Source organism: Triticum urartu, chromosome 1 (genome assembly GCF_003073215.2).
Source record: "Triticum urartu cultivar G1812 chromosome 1, Tu2.1, whole genome shotgun sequence".
In the NCBI taxonomy this organism is placed as follows: domain Eukaryota; kingdom Viridiplantae; phylum Streptophyta; class Magnoliopsida; order Poales; family Poaceae; genus Triticum; species Triticum urartu.
In genome coordinates this window covers 424,359,839-424,372,267 of record NC_053022.1, presented here as the reverse complement: position 1 = coordinate 424,372,267, position 12,429 = coordinate 424,359,839, and the positions used below count along the sequence as shown (strand labels likewise).

Below are 12,429 nucleotides of genomic sequence, written 5' to 3'. Positions count from 1 at the left end.
TATGAATATGTTCTGTTTGAAAATATGGCCACTATGATGAGAGAGTAAAGTTGGCATGGTTGTATTTTTTTAGCAAGTTTGAAAACATGGTTATCATGATGAGAAACCTGGCCGTGCATCTTTTTCCTACAAAAAAAAAGGAAAAAGATAAGAAACCTAAGAAAAAAACATGTCTTTGTTGTGCATATACGGAGATATAGGGATCAGGATGTATTAGGATAGCCCATATGTTATTTTGCCCAGCCCACGTAGAGCGATGCCTCTGGCCCGTGAGGAGCTGAATATGAAACGACAGGGGCGGATCCAGCGGAGACTGTCTATCCCCTTCCTTTCGTTTCCTCAGCCGCCGACCGGTGCGATTTCTTACCTCTTTTGATTTCGGATTTGTCTGCATGCATGGATTTACCTTCCATTTATCTCGATCTTGCATCTCCCCTCTTTTTTGTTGCGATTCCCACCCCTTTTGTCTCGTTTTCTAGGCATTATAGATCTTGTGATGCGATCCTTTCTATTTAGGGATGCACTCATATGGAAGTAAATTTCTGCAGTTATTCCAATGGTTATTTATAAGCTGACATTGTTTTGATTGAGAATCGATGGTGTCATAGGTCAGTGCGATGGTTGAGCATGAGGGGATCTCGAACTGACCCTGTGGATAATAATAAATTGAGGCTAACCTATGTGGCTAAGGTAAACAAAAAAGGAGAAGAACACACCATAATTCTTAAAGTACCTATCCTAGGATGCATTTGACTGCGGTACCATCCTAAAAGTCCTTCCTGATGCTTCTTAGCTTTTTGCCTTAGCTAATCGCCCTGTTTTTCAGTTTTCGCTAATTTTAACAAGGTCCGTCTTACCCCCTTCACATAATAGGTAAGAAGGTAAGAGTTAATCAGGGACCATGTTAAAACTGCTCTTAGTTTTTGTGACACCTTCTCAACGCGATAAGAGTTCCATTGATAAGCTGACCTATGGGTTCAATACCCATAAATGTCAAGAGAAAAAGATCATGTGATGCATCTCAACTGATTGATTGTTTCATCTCTGCTAAGTCTTCAGAAGGTTGTGGAGCTCTAAATTTCTCTCGAATAGCCGCAACAGAAAAGAATAAACCATACCATACTCAAGTTGACCGGTGCAAAGCTCGTTATAAAACAGAAACTTCAAAGGCCATATCAGGTAATATGCTGATAGGATTTAGAAAACAATGGCTGGGATAACAAAAATATTTCATAGTACAGAACAAGCCAACAAAAACATTTCAACACTAAAGTAAAACTGCAGCAAGCACAATGGTTACACTACACTGTTTAGATACCAAATTGCTAATTTAGGTTATGCGGCTGATGGAACCAAACAATATATAAAGAATCTATTTTCAAGTACTCCCTCTGTAAACGGTCCAGTCCTATGAGGACATTACACATCAGTCAGAGTTCCATGGAGACGGTCTCCTTGCCTATACCTAACCTATGTATATATGCCTCCATGGAGATGGACGAAGACGACACGACCCACATCACGACAACACAGTTCTAGTTTCCTTGGTCCATCCCCTTGCTTCTCTTCAGGTCTCTACCTTGGTGTTGTCATGCTACTCCTGCACTCCAGTCTAACATTTAGCTAATATAAACTCACTGCTCTCTGTACAACAGAGTAGTAATAGGGTACAGAAGAAAAACTGGAACTTCACTTACCCACTGAAGTGTGTAAAGCCCAGCTCTGAATTTTCGGTTGCACCGCTCATCATCATCCATCTCAGAGAATAGGCAAAATCTGCAATGATATGAATGGCCTTAGAATTAACTGTTGCGGGAATAAAGGATGTACATCTACAACTACAGCAGAATTAACTGTTACGAATTTTTTTTGCAGGAGTGAACACGCTATGTTTATTTTATGGAGCAGTACTGGCATTATTAAAAACAATCCTGTTAGTGTTACCATTTTTCGGGTCTTCAAGAAACACATCTCTTCTGTGCTAGATCTAGATACGCCCCGAGCGCAGTATAAGTTATTTGAAATCGTGGAAAAGCAACCTGAAAATTGTCTGAAGGCATGAAGACCAGAATTCAGAGTAAACGGTTGTAAAATACCAAGAAGCACTTCATGGAATATATTTGATTACTCAGCATTAAACAGTTAGCACTAGATGTCACCAAATAATGCACCCAACTGCGCACTGGACACCGGCTCGTGTCTGAGTTATCCCATGATCTCATAGGTATGCAACAGTTTAGGCAGAAAATATAGTTTGAATTGGATGTCAGGGCGATGTAAAAAATGGAGGACCATTTTTGTATGTCTACAAAAAGATGTTCAATTCAATTTTTTACTGAAACTTTGACGGAGCAAAGTGAAACATCATATAATGTGGTAGCCAAATCTACACAAGATGTAGCATGCAGATGTGGTACCATGAACTGCACGAACAAAACAGACTGAATGGTTCAAAAATTGCATCAAAACTGTTTTACAATTAAAATATTCAGAGGCTAAACCAAAAAATGGAGCAAAAAAGATGTGCTGCCTACACCTTTATCAACTAAAACTGCTTACTCATTTGTTCACCGCATAGAAGCAGGTAATCAACTAATAATAAGTCAAACTTGAAATGATGAACAACCGATCATGTATATAGCTCCCGCTTCTTTCCATATTTAGCATGGTTCAGCTAGCCTTCTCTTCGCTATACACTCGACTTAACCAAACGTTTAAGCAAGGCACTTATAATAGGGCAACATCACAACAGTCCTAGTTATTAGGACAAGGTTCAAGTGTAGCTTAAAATATGAACAATAAACTGTACTTCTATTTCTCTTGCTCAAAATCACAATACTGCATTTGTTCCTATTTATTTGTGATCAGTGGCCATGTGCATGCCTAAACCTGAGATTGTGATTCTTTTTTCGCTTCTGCCTACACACCTAAATCAAAATGGTAAGCATGCCATTTATTTACAAATCAACACCACATCAGTCTAATCTTCCAAGGGCAAGAGATGCGCAATTCAGATCATGCAGTCACAAATAAATGATATGACAGTAAATCCATCCAATTTGCTATTCAATCATATACCTTCCATAATGATTTATCCCCTATTTTAATCTTTCACTAAAAGTTACATACAGTGAGTGACATGTATGTTTATACACCAAGCTTAAAATCTGAAAAGAGCAAAAAACACCAACATTAATTTGCAGAGACACACCTGCTTGGTCAACGGCATCCACGTCCACCTGGACACCCTCAACAGGTACTCGCACACTTCCACCATCTTGCACCCGGCGGTGAAGTGCAGTGCCCCAGCACCGTGATTCTTGACAACTTGCACCATCTCTGCGAGATGGCCGTGACCACCTTCAAGCTGCCTTGCCATCCTTGCACACACAGATAAACCGATCAAGCACAATCTTGGAACCAGCCGAGAGTCGCAAGAGCACCCGCCCATGGTTCCTCTTCTTGTCCCTAAACCCAATCTCACTCAGTTAAACCTCTAAGTAGTGCTCTCTCATGGAAGAAGTCAGGTTATTAAATGTACAACATAGTTTCGTCAAAAGAATGTACAATATAGCAACCAACCATAGGTGAGCATGAATCATAAGATTGCATTCTTATAGCTGGGTTGATGTGGTTTTTCACCCATTTGTTTAGCTACAGCAATATCATCAGTAAGTAAATGATGCATCTGGGCAAACCAACTCTTTAGGTAAGCTATTCTGACAAAAAAATCTTCTGGGGGAGACAACTATTGGCACATACCAGACTAATTTACAACCATATCAACATCAGTATTTAAGTAAATGATGAATCTGCATGACAAGGAAGCACCTCATAGTGTCAATCAGAAGTATCGCAAAATAATCAAAAGAAAGATCATATGTATAATCAATTAGTAGAAAGGTGATCATGCTTATGGAGCAATGGGACCAAGAAAAGGAACACTTTCTTTAGTAAGTATAAGTTTTTGCTATGAAGCACCATACAACAACACAGATATGACGATATGGAAACAAGCACATAGGATACGGCAATTTGTAAAAACAGCAGTACAAAGATACATCAAGTATATATAAATAATTAATAAAATATGTATGCAAAGAAGACGACAAATAATCAATGCATGAGATGAAATAAGATCAGAATACTGCCCCCTTTGTTGACTGAATGATCATTAATGTCCCCAATCAACATAACTGAATATCTCCTGTGTCTTTATGACACTGAACTTCCCTGGCCAGGCAAAGCAGCAACATCAATAGGTCAGCCACAACAAGCAGTTTACAATAAAGCATGATACAAGCATTATACAAATATATATACAGCAAAGCACCGGCATCAGGCCATCAGCGGACCAACACCCAGCGACAAAGCACCCAATAGCAAGCCAGTAAGCACGCACACAGCAAGCAAGAACACACGCACACAGCGAGCAAGAACGTACGAACGCAGCACGGCAGCAGCAAGCACGCACACATCACACATGTAATAAGCAGGGCAGGAGGAGCAGGTAGAGAAGGGATTCAGAGGAAGTAACCTTGCTGGGGACGGGATTCCTGGCGGCAGTGGTGCAGTTGACTCGCGGTTGCGGCATGAGACGGCAGTCAGGGTGACTCTAGGCGGCGGCGTGGACATGCAGGCCCCCTCGATCCAATCCGCTGCTCTGCTCTTGTCAATCGAGCAACTTATCCTCACCTCCTCCCGGCTGCACCTCTTTGGATGATGTGCACCTGCGGCTACTCTTCGATGGTAAGCCTCCTCCCATGACGGCGCCGTCGGGCTGGGAAGCCTTCGTAACCACCCCATCTTGACGACCCAGCACTGTCCCTGCTCTGCCACGGCGGCGACCTGTGCACGAGCGATGGGAAGGCGAGGAGGAGGAGGGGGCGTGGTGGTGGAGTAGCAGTCGGCGGTGGGGCTCCTAGGGCGGAGGCCGTGGAGACGAGGGAGGAGGAGGAAGAGGAGGGAGGAGGGAGGGAGCGTGGCGGCGGACGAGGGAGGGAGGAGTGAGGGGCGTGGGGGCTGTGGATTGGGGCTAGGGTTCGCACGGTTGCCCAATGGGCTCTGCGCGAGGAGAAACCAATCACACCCGTCCATTCCACACCCAGCCAACACAATACGACTCCACCAACAAATTGGCCCACCGATCATACTCACGTGAAAGAAATAATAAGGTGAAACATGTGGTGAATATCTAACGGCCGAGAAGAGCCAGGTGGGAATTTTACCGCGATCCAACGGCAGCGAAAGCACCAAATCGGGGGAGCTCTGTGAGGCAGAGTTGGCTAGCTTCTGTTTTGTTTTAAATTTCTAAAAATGACTTTCGTGGAGTTTGAGCACTTTTGGAGTTGTGCAGAAAAGGTCTCTAATATTTGCTCCTTTTTCAGCCCAGAATTTCAGCTGCCGGCATTCTTCCTCCTTATATAAACCTTGTAAAATAAGAGAGAATAGCCATAAGTATCGTGACATAAAGTGTAATAACAGCCCATAATGCAATAAATATCGATATAAAAGCATGATGCAAAAATGGACGTATCAACTCCCCCAAGCTTAGACCTCGCTTGTCCTCAAACGAAAGCCGATAACGATAAATATGTCCCCATGTTTAGAGGTAGAGGCGTCGATAAAAATAAAATATTGACATGAAGGCATCATGATTATTCTTATAACAGCAACATATATATATATATATATTGTCATATGATTTCTTATACTCAAGTGATAATATATTCACAATGCAGAGTACGAATCATAAACTTTATTGAGAACCAACAAACTATAATCTCAGTCATAAAAGCAATTGCAATTTATCATAACATCAGAAAGAGTCTATGTCAGAGCTTAAAAGCAAGTCCACATACTCAACTATCATCTAGTCCTTCATAATTGCTAACACTCACGCAATACTTGTGGTTATGAAGTTTTAATCAGACACAGAGAAAGATAGGGGCTTATAGTTTCACCCCACAACCTTTTACCTCAAGGGTAATGTCAACAATAATAACTCATGCTCCCCTACATCCAATTAGGTACATGTATCAGGATCTTTCCAACATACTGTGCTTGCAAAAGGATAAAATGAAAAAGGAAAGGTGAAGATCACCATGACTCTTGCATAAGGTAGAAGATAATAATAAAAGATAGGCCCTTCGCAGAGGGAAGCAGAGGTTGCCATGCGCTTTTATGGTTGGATGCACAAAATCTTAATGCGAAAGAACGTCACTTTATATTGCCACTTGTGATATGAACCTTTATTATGCAGTCCGTCGCTTTTATTTCTTCCACATCACAAGATCATATAAAGTTTATTTCTCCCACACCAATCAATCATACATATTTAGAGCATTTTTTATTGCTTTGCACCGATGACAACTTACTTGAAGGATCTTACTCAATCCATAGGTAGATATGGTGGACTCTCATGGCAAAACTGGTTTAAGGGTTTTTGGTGTTGGAAATATGCCCTAGAGGCAATAATAAAAGGATTATTATTATATTTCCTTGTTCATGATAATTGTCTTTTATTCATGCTATAATTGTGTTATCCGGAAATCTTAATACATGTGTGAATACTTAGACACCAACATGTCCCTAGTAAGCCTCTAGTTAACTAGCTCGTTGATCAACAGATAGTCATGGTTTCCTGACTATGGACATTGGATGTCATTGATAACGAGATCACATCATTAGGAGAATGATGTGATGGACAAGACCCAATCCTAAACATAGCACAAGATCGTATAGTTCGTTTGCTAGAGTTTTTCCAATGTCAAGTATCTTTTCCTTAGACCATGAGATCGTGTAACTCCCGGATACCGTAGGAGTGCTTTGGGTGTACCAAACGTCACAACGTAACTGGGTGACTATAAAGGTATACTACGGGTATCTCCGAAAGTGTCTGTTGGGTTGACACGGATCAAGACTGGGATTTGTCACTCCGTATGACGGAGAGGTATCTCTGGGCCCACTCGGTAATGCATCATCATAATGAGCTCAAAGTGACCAAGTGTCTGGTCACGGGATCATGCATTACAGTACGAGTAAAGTGACTTGACGGTAACGAGATTGAACGAGGTATTGGGATACCGACGATCGAATCTCGGGCAAGTAACGTACCGATTGACAAAGGGAATTGTATACGGGGTTGCTTGAATCCTCGACATCGTGGTTCATCCGATGAGATCATCGAGGAGCATGTGGGAGCCAACATGGGTATCCAGATCCCGCTGTTGTTTATTGACCGGAGAGCCATCTCGGTCATGTCTACATGTCTCCCGAACCCGTAGGGTCTACACACTTAAGGTTCGGTGACGCTAGGGTTGTAGAGATATGAATATGCAGTAACCCGAAAGTTTTTCGGAGTCCCGGATGAGATCCTGGACATCACGAGGAGTTCCGGAATGGTCCGGAGGTGAATAATTATATATAGGAAGTGTAGTTTCGGCCATCGGGAGAGTTTCGGGGGTCACCGGTATTGTACCGGGACCACCGGAAGGGTCTCGGGGGTCCACCGGGTGGGGCCACCCATCCCGGAGGGCCCCATGGGCTAAGTGGGAAGGGGAACCAGCCCATAGTGGGCTGGTGCGCCCCCCTTGGCCCACCCCATGCGCCTAGGGTTGGGAACCCTAGGGTGGGGGGCGCCCCACCTGGCTTGGGGGGCACTCCACCCCTTGGCCCCCCCCTAGGAGATCCCATCTCCTAGGGCCGGCGCACCCCCTAGGGGGCCTATATAAAGGGGGGAGGGAGGGGCAGCCGCACCCTTGAGTCTTGGCGCCTCCCTCTCCTCTGCTACACCTCTCCCTCTCGCAGTAGAACAGCGAAGCCCTGCTGCGGTGACCCCTGCATCCACCACCACGCCGTCGTGCTGCTGGATCTTCATCAACCTCTCCTTCCCCCTTGCTGGATCAAGAAGAAGGAGACGTCACGCTGAACGTACGTGTGTTGAACGCGGAGGTGCCGTCTGTTCGGCGCTAGGATCTCCGGTGATTTGGATCACGTCGAGTACGGCTTCCTCATCCCCGTTCTTTGAACGCTTCCGCGCGTGATCTACAAAGGTATGTAGATGCAATCTGATCACTCGTTGCTAGATGAACTCATAGATGGATCTTGGTGAAACCGTAGGAAAATTTTTGTTTTCTGCAACGTTCCCCAACATTTGGAAGCACAACTAGTATCTCTACTTGGTGCTGAGAATTTGGCTAGCATGAGGGGGAAAGGCAAGCTCAACATGTTGGAGGATCCATGACAACATACTTTATCTCAGATATAAGAAAACATAACTCATTATGTTGTCTTCCTTGTCCAACATCAACTCTTTAGCATGTCATATTTTAATGAGTGCTCCAATCATAAAAGATGTCAATAATAGTATATTTATATGTGAAACCTCTCTTTCCTTATTACTTCCTATTAATTGCAACGATGACCAAAACTATGTTTGCCAAATCCCAACAACTTTTAATCATCATACTCTTTCTATGTGAAGTCATCACTCTCGATAAGATCAATATGAACTCTTTGTTTTCTTTTATTCTTTTTCTCTTTCTTTTTTATTCACTCAAGATCATGGCAAAATAATCAAGCCCTTGACTCAACACTAAACTTTATTATATAGCTCACAGACTCTATTACATAGAGAGATCAGAAAGCAAAACTCAAAACTAGATCATGCCATAAACTTTATTCTACTAGATCAAGATACTACCAATAGGATCAAACTAAGAAAAACAGTAAAGATAGGAGATGTGGTTGTGATACGATACCGGAGCAACTCCCCCAAGCTTGACAGTTGCCAAGGGGAGTGCCCATACCCATGTGATTATGTCTCCTTCTTTGTTGGTGAAGGTGGTGGTGATGATGGATAGTCGCACATCGAGCGTAAGAGGTCCTCCAGCTTGCGGATAATGCCCTTGAGCGCAACAATATGCTCCTTCAACAAAATATTTTCACATGTGAGATACTTGTTCTGTATATGAGCTAACTCAATCATCTTGAAAGCTTCGATCTCAGTTGGGGTGAGAAGGTTGTGATCAAGTTGAAGGATGTCTTCTGCTGCCGGAGCTTGATCCTCCGTGACCTTCTTGATCCTTTCATCCTTGTTGATCTCCATGGGTTATTCCCTCTTCAGATCTATCCTCATTAGCCAAGCATCTTTGTCACCATTGTTGGAGGAGGGGGACGACATGATGCCTGGCCTTGACAACACTCACAGAGAACAGCTCGAAACAAGAACAGAGGACAATTGTGTGATACGGGAGTCAAAACCTTCGGGAGGATATATAATGAATTTTTACCGACCAAAATACGTATCGTGCAAGAAAACGGAGTCCGGAAGGCACACGAGGTGCTCACGAGGTAGGGGGCGCGCCCAGGGTGGTAGGGCACGCCCTCCACCCTTGTGGGGCCCTCATTGAAGGAAATATGCCCTAGAGGCAATAATAAAGTTATTATTTATTTCCTTATTTCATGATAAATGTTTATTATTCATGCTATAATTGTATTAACCGGAAACATAATACATGTGTGAATACATAGACAAACAGAGTGTCACTAGTATGCCTCTACTTGACTAGCTCGTTAATCAAAGATGGTTATGTTTCCTAACCATAGACAAAGAGTTGTTATTTGATTAACGGGATCACATCATTAGGTGAATGATCTGATTGACATGACCCATTCCATTAGCTTAGCACCCGATCGTTTAGTATGTTGCTATTGCTTTCTTCATGACTTATACATGTTCCTATGACTATGAGATTATGCAACTCCCGTTTGCCGGAGGAACACTTTGTGTGCTACCAAACGTCACAACGTAAATGGGTGATTATAAAGGAGCTCTACAGGTGTCTCCAAAGGTAAATGTTGGGTTGGCGTATTTCGAGATTAGGATTTGTCACTCCGATTGTCGGAGAGGTATCTCTGAGCCCTCTCGGTAATGCACATCACTTAAGCCTTGCAAGCATTGTAACTAATGAGTTAGTTGCGGGATGATGTATTACAGAACGAGTAAAGAGACTTGCCGGTAACGAGATTGAACTAGGTATTGGATACCGACGATCGAATCCCGGGCAAGTAACATACCGATGACAAAGGGAACAACGTATGTTGTTATGCGGTCTGACCGATAAAGATCTTCGTAGAATATGTAGGAGCCAATATGGGCATCCAGGTCCCGCTATTGGTTATTAACCGGAGACGTGTCTCGGTCATGTCTACATTGTTCTCGAACCCGTAGGGTCCGCACGCTTAAGGTTTCGATGACAGTTATATTATGAGTTTATGAGTTTTGATGTACCGAAGGAGTTCGGAGTCCCGGATGAGATCGGGGACATGACGAGGAGTCTCGAAATGGTCGAGATGTAAAGATCGATATATTGGACGACTATATTCGGACATTGGAAAGGTTCTGAGTGATTCGGGTATTTTTCGGAGTACCGGGTAGTTACGGGAGAAGCAATGGACCTTGATGGGCTTTAGTGGGAAGAGGAGAAAGGGCCAAGGGGCTGCTGCGCCCCCCCTCCCCTCTGGTCCGAATTGGACTAGGGAAAGGGGGGCCGGCCACCTTTCCTTCTCCTCCACTTCCTTCTCCCTTCCTTCCCTCTTGGTGGACTCCTACTAGGACTTGGAGTCCTAGTAGGACTCCACATCCTGGTCGCACCTAGCCTTGGCCGGCCTCCTCCTCCTCCATCCTTTATATACTGAGGCAAGGGGCACCCCATAGACACACAAGTTGATCTTCGTGATCGTTCCTTAGCCGTGTGCGGTGCCCCCCTCCACCATATTCCACCTCGGTCATATTGTAGCGGTGCTTAGGCGAAGCCCTGTGACAGTAGTACATCAAGATCGTCACCACACCGTTGTGCTGACGGAACTCTTCCCCGACACTTTGCTGGATCGGAGTCCGGGGATCGTCATCGAGCTGAACGTGTGCTAGAACTCGGAGGTGCCGTAGTTTCGGTGCTTGATCGGTCGGGCCGTGGAGACGTACGACTACATCAACCAAGTTAACGCTTCCGTTGTCGATCTACAAGGGTACGTAGATCACACTCTCCCCCTCTCGTTGCTATGCATCACCATGATCTTGCGTGTGCGTAGGAATTTTTTTGAAATTACTACGTTTCCCAACAGTGGCATCCGAGCCTAGGTTTTATATGTTGATGTTATATGCACGAGTAGAACACAAGTGAGTTGTGGGCGATATAAGTCATACTGCTTACCAGCATGTCATACTTTGGTTCGGCGGTATTGTTGGACGAAGCGGCCCGGACCGACATTACGCGTATGCTTACGCGAGACCGGTTCTCCCGACGTGCTTTGCACATAGGTGGCTTGCGGGTGACAGTTTCTCCAACTTTAGTTGAACTGAGTGTGGCTACGCCCGGTCCTTGCAAAGGTTAAAACAACACCAACTTGACAAACTATTGTTGTGGTTTTGATGCGTAGGTAAGATTGGTTCTTGCTTAAGCTCGTAGCAGCCACGTAAAACATGCAACAACAAAGTAGAGGACGTCTAACTTGTTTTTGCAGGGCATGTTGTGATGTGATATGGTCAAGACATGATGCTAAATTTTATTGTATGAGATGATCATGTTTTGTAACCGAGTTATCGGCAACTGGCAGGAGCCATATGGTTGTCGCTTTATTGTATGCAATGCAATCGCGCTGTAATGCTTTACTTTATCACTAAGCGGTAGCGATAGTCGTGGAAGCATAAGATTGGCGAGACGACAACGATGCTATGATGGAGATCAAGGTGTCGCGCCGGTGACGATGGTGATCATGACGGTGCTTCGGAGATGGAGATCACAAGCACAAGATGATGATGGCCATATCATATCACTTATATTGATTACATGTGATGTTTATCTTTTATGCATCTTATCTTGCTTTGATTGATGGTAGTATTATAAGATGATCTCTTACTAAATTATCAAGAAGTGTTCTCCCTGAGTATGCACTGTTGCGAAAGTTCTTCGTGCTGAGACACCATGTGATGATCGGGTGTGATAGGCTCTACGTTCAAATACAACGGGTGCAAAACAGTTGCACACGCGGAATACTCAGGTTATACTTGACGAGCCAAGCATATACAGATATGGCCTTGGAACACGGAGACCGAAAGGCTGAGCGTGAATCATATAGCAGATATGATCAACATAGCGATGTTCACCAATGAAACTACTCCATCTCACGTGATGATCGGACATGGTTTAGTTGATTTGGATCACGTAATCACTTAGAGGATTAGAGGGATGTCTATCTAAGTGGGAGTTCTTAAGTAATATGATTAATTGAACTTAAATTTATCATGAACTTAGTCCTGGTAGTATTTTGCAAATTATGTTGTAGATCAATAGCTCGCGTTGTTGCTTCCCTGTGTTTATTTTGATATGTTCCTAGAGAAAATTGTGTTGAAAGATGTTAGTAGCA

The 12,429-nt window shown here is 43.7% G+C and overlaps 1 long non-coding RNA gene across 2 annotated transcripts; it reads right to left on the bottom strand.

The window, feature by feature from the left end:
- Positions 1-1,240: 1,240 nt before the first annotated feature.
- LOC125515842 lies at positions 1,241-5,052 on the bottom strand. Of its 2 annotated transcripts, none has more exons than XR_007287146.1 (5): positions 4,538-5,052; positions 3,212-4,223; positions 1,945-2,039; positions 1,698-1,776; positions 1,241-1,600 (listed from the first exon to the last, which is right to left on the bottom strand). It is a non-coding gene; the product is annotated as an uncharacterized LOC125515842 (long non-coding RNA). The 2 variants fall into 2 exon arrangements; XR_007287145.1 differs by having other exon boundaries at positions 3,212-4,233; positions 4,538-5,050.
- Between the last annotated feature and the right edge of the window lie 7,377 nt (positions 5,053-12,429).